Source organism: Rhineura floridana, chromosome 11, assembly GCF_030035675.1.
Source record: "Rhineura floridana isolate rRhiFlo1 chromosome 11, rRhiFlo1.hap2, whole genome shotgun sequence".
Classification (NCBI taxonomy): Eukaryota; Metazoa; Chordata; class Lepidosauria; order Squamata; family Rhineuridae; genus Rhineura; species Rhineura floridana.
In genome coordinates, this window is record NC_084490.1 from 31,231,641 (window position 1) to 31,236,736 (window position 5,096).

A 5,096-nucleotide genomic window follows, 5' to 3' on the forward strand; every position below is an offset into this window, starting at 1 on the left:
CAGATAGAGGTGGTGAATTTACCAGTAATTCATTTCAATCATATTTGGAAAAGAAGGGAATAATTCAAAGTTTAACAGCTCCTTTCAGTCCTGCCTCCAATGGTACGGCAGAGAGGAGGAACCGGTCGTTGCAGGATTCCATGAGAGCAATGCTAGCAGATGCAGACATGAATCAATCATATTGGGGTGAATGTATTCTGTACACTGTTTATATTCAGAATCGCCTAATGCACAGAACAATAGGCATGTCTCCTATGAGAAACTGACTGGAAGAAAACCCAGGGTGAAACACATAGAACGTTTTGGGGCAAAATGCTGGGTACATGAAGCAAAACACTCAAGAGAACAAGCAGGACGCATTTTAGGATTTCAGAATTCATATTACAGAGTTTGGTTACCTGAGAAACAACAAGTGGTGTTAAGCAGAAACATAAAAGTGATAGATAAACCTTGGAGAGACAGTCAAACAGTGATACTTGATAGTGAAAGCAAACAAGAAGCTGCTGATGTTCCTGTCGGGCAGCAAATTCCTTTAAAAACTGCATTAAAAGATTTAATTCATAGTGGCAAACGTACTGTTAAAAGACTGAAAAGTGAAGACATGACAACACATGATATAGAAATGCCAAGTACTAGTGGTGCTGGTCCAAGTAAAATAGAGAGTGAAGAAGAAATGGAAATAGATAATGTCAGGAAATCAGAGAGAAAAACGAAAGGTCAACCTCCTCAGAGATTTGCATTTAATGTTACACAACAGAATAATGAAACAGATGGAATTCCAGTAGAATGGGAAAAAGAGGGGCCTATAGATAAAGAATCAATGGATCTAATGTGGAAGTTTTGTGTTGAAGAATGAAATGTAAATGTATCATCAAATAAAAGTGAACAAACATGAATCTGTGAAACTTGTGTAAATAAAGAATAAAGAGAAACTGAACTGAACTGAACTGAAACTGTAAATGTAAACTGTAAGAACACAAACCATGTACTGAAATGTATTTGTAATGAAAAGTTAATGCTATAGAAATGTAATAATTGTAACATGAAACTTTGTGGTCTGTAAGTCTCAGGTGGGGGCTGTTGGACAGTGACGTAGGTTGTGAGACTCACAGACAAGGTTTTTAGCAGAGAGAGAGAAACCTGAAGCAGAAGGGTTAAGCTGTGAGAACAGAGTTCCAGACAATCAAGGTCAGTGAAGTGTGATAAGGTGGGAACAGGCTGGAACTCGAGTGTGGGGGAAGGAATGCCAATGGAGACGGACGTGTCTAATGTCTTTGCCTATTAAAGACTCTTACATGAAACTTGCCTGGCCTGTCTTTATTCCTGTTCTATACGGCTTTTGAACTCATACCATGTCTCACCTACACACGCACGCGCCAACATTTTTCTCTCTCGTTTTAGACTCTGAACTCTCGATTCTCTCTGACTCTTTTGTGTATCACCATGAAAATTGAGAGGGTTGTTAAGCAAGCGCTTCTGAGTTCAGGACTGTAAGTTTTGTAAGGTTTTGTTTTGAAATGAGCTTATGGGAAGCATCAGAATGGCATGGGGGTATTTTCAATTTAACATTGCAGAATGTGAAAAATCAGTGCTGGCTATAGTATACAGCAGGGTCAGATTAAGCTGGGGAGGGCCCCTTGGCTGATTGGTGTTTGGGGGCCCCTTCTCCCTACCTTTCTGCTTTTTTTCACACAGGTTTGCCATCAATCAAGATGGAGGCCAAGGTTCCAGCCCCTTAGGGAAACCTCGGCCGCCATCTTGATTGCTGGCAAACTGCAAAAAACAACAGAGAAAAAGGGACACAGAAACTGTGTGTGAGAATATGATGAGTCAGTGATGTCAGCAAAACAGACAACCCCAGAGTCACACAGAGATGCAAAGGGCAACCACCTCAGAGGGCGGTTTGTTCATACGATTCATTTGTATGCAACTCCAAAGTCTTACATTTTGTCTGTTTCCTCAGAAGAAACAGATAGGCAACACCAGAGCAGTGAGACACGGTAGGTTAACCTCCTCTGTGAACAGCTATTTTGTGACTCAAAAACACCATTAATTAGTGTGGTGTAGTGGTTAACATGTTGGACTATGACCAGGGAGACCAGGGTTCAAATCCCCACATAGCCATGAAGCTCTCTGGGTGACCTTGGGCCAGTCACTGCCTCTCAGCCTCATGAAAACCCTATTCATAGGGTCACCATAAGTCAGAATCGACTTGAAGGCAGTACATACACACACACACATATATATATTAAATAAACAACTAGAAACTTTGGTTTGGAGGAAACTCAGAAACTCTTGTCCCGAGATAATTTTTTTTAGCTTATACACGGCCCCCAAGAGCTCCAGGCTCCTAGGCTTCAGCCTACTAAACCTAATGGATAATCCGGCCCTGGTATACAGCCACTCTTGTGGTTGTATAATAAACAAACAAGCAAACAAACTGAATCAAATGTCTTCCCCAACCCTAAATGCAAACCAGATTTCCCATTTTTTTCCTCAGAATAGTATTACTGAAATGCTCTAAACATGCTTGTTTTCATGAGCAGACACAGAAATTCAGTAGCTTCAGGAAGGTGTCTAGATAGCCTGTAATTTTCAAAATCACTGTTATTAATTTTAATCCTAGCAGTGCCAACAACAAGAAATAACACATGGCTGATGTAATGCTGAGTTTACTTCTGTGCTGAACTCACAATGTGCCGCTAAGTGCTGTGGAGTTGCTCTCTGGAGCAGTAGGGCTATTATGTATCACCTACCAAAACTGTTGTATATCCACCCTCTGTGCTTTACTGTATGTGATGTTCTAGCCAGGGGCATATTTTGGAGACCTCTCTAGCATACTCAAAATGTCAGTGCATTGCTCCAGCTTGGGGAGACATGTCATTTCACTCTGTAGGTTGTCAGCAGTGCTGCTGCTGCTGCTGCTGCCTCATCTTATGTGTGAGGAAAGTGAAGAAAGTTCCACTTATGAGCTTTGCAATAACTGTTCTGTTTGCTGTACAAGCTACCAAGACAATTTGTACAAGCCTGGAGAAGCCATAATTGGTGGGGTCCTCTCTCTAGCATATCCTCATGATTATGAGCTACAGTGGAAAGAAAGTCCAAAGGGGATCTATCAAATTGCACAGTAAGTTCTTCCTTCTTGTTGACTAGAAAAAAATGATTTGTATGATGATAATTGGGTTTCTGATCCACAACTAAAAGGTGGGTTTTCAAGCTATGGTATGTTTTTAAAAGGCTCAGAACCTGCTATTAGTGAGGGAGTTTGCACTTCACGTGATGACAGTGATTTAAACTACCTAAGGAACTTTGCAAACAAAAGTTTTAAATCAGAGCGTTACAGAAACGTACACAACTAATCTCAATCTTTATGTTGCTTTGCATAAAATGCCTGATTAAAGGCAGTCGCCACCGAGATCATATCACCCCAGTCCTCAAGGAACTGCACTGGCTGCCGGTGGTTGCTCGGGACAAATTCAAGGTCTTGGCCTTAACTTTCAAGGCTCTTTATGACACCGGCCCTCTCTACCTAAAGGGTTGCCTCCACTCTCATCAGGGGTGCTGGCCTGCAAGATCGGCCTCAAAAAGTTCACTGCTTATCCCCCTATTAAATGTAGAGAGATTGGTGAGGACCAGGTCTAGAGCTTTTTCTGTTGTGGCTTCCTTGCTTTGGAATTCTTTACCAGCTGACCTCCGCCTGGCCCCCTCCTTGCTGTGTTTTCAATGGGCCTTGAAGACCTGGCTTTTTAACCAGGCATGGGAAGGGGGTTAGGATGGCAGATTGCAGTCCTTGGGGGTTTAAGTTAATTTTTAATTTTTAATTCTTTTAATGTTCTTTGATTATGTTTTATGTGGAATGTATTTGTGATTTGGGTTTGGTTGTACATCGCCCAGAGTGGCAGATTAACCTCTGCCAGATGGGCTTCTAACAAAGCTAATAAATAAATGAATAAATAAATAAGGAGACTGTAGCACTTAGGATTATAAAGAACAGGTGCTTTTCATGGTAAAGAAATCATCCACTTCCTGTGGAAACCTCTGCACATACGTATGTAAACAGCACATACTGAGCAAAGATTAGTAGCTTTTCAAGAAGCTGTATTCAGGAACTCTGAATCAGGATCAGCAATGCCTATAAAAACAGATTGCATAAATGACCATATATTCCGTGCACTTCTATACACTAGTAATAAAATGTTTGCTGGTTTGGCAGAATATATATATATATATATATATATATATATATTCATTGTCTTTAATATTTATGTATAGTACTGCATGATGATATAGCAAATAAATGATTTAAACAATATATTTTTTTAAATTAATGTTATGTTTTTTTTAAAAATGAAATAAATCAGTAACTGAGTGTACTAACTATATACAATTACTTGTTAATTTAACGTCTGGATACAGCAGGGCAGAAGGTTTTCATAGCTAATTACTGTGATATAATAAATTATGTTAGGTTCAAAAAGTTAAGAAAATTCGAAAGGCCAAACCAAATAAATCTGTGCATTTAGGTTTGTACTCAATGTTAGTGAGAACAGACCTATTGTAATGTATCAACATGACTAACAGAGGAATACAATTCATGGGAAGCTGGCAGAGGAGGTGGGAAAATCTGCAGCATCCATTTTGTGTTGAGGAACTTCCGGGCTGGCAAAATGCTGACTCAGCCAGCAGAGGTGAACATGTGGGCCAGAAATCATGAGCTGGTGCCCACTAATACCCCTACTGGGGAGTTTGTTCTTGTTATGTGCCTTCAAGTCGAACAATTATTAAACAAGGGCATTTAGCACACAAATTAATTCTTTATATGTAACAATGTGAATAATGCTCTTTTTTCTTTGTTTGTTTGTTTGCTATGTATTGTTTTATACTGTGCTGATATTTGTATGACAAAGAAGAAATAAAATGTGTTAAAAAATAAATCCTGTAGGGTTGTTCAAAAAAAAGAAGAAATACCATGGTCTGAATGAGCCTGACTTTGGTGTTCAGTGATACATCTTTGCATTTGAGGACCTTTTCTAGTTCTCTCATAGCGGCCCTCCCCAGTCCTAGCCTTCTTCTGATTTCTTGACTATTCTCTCCAT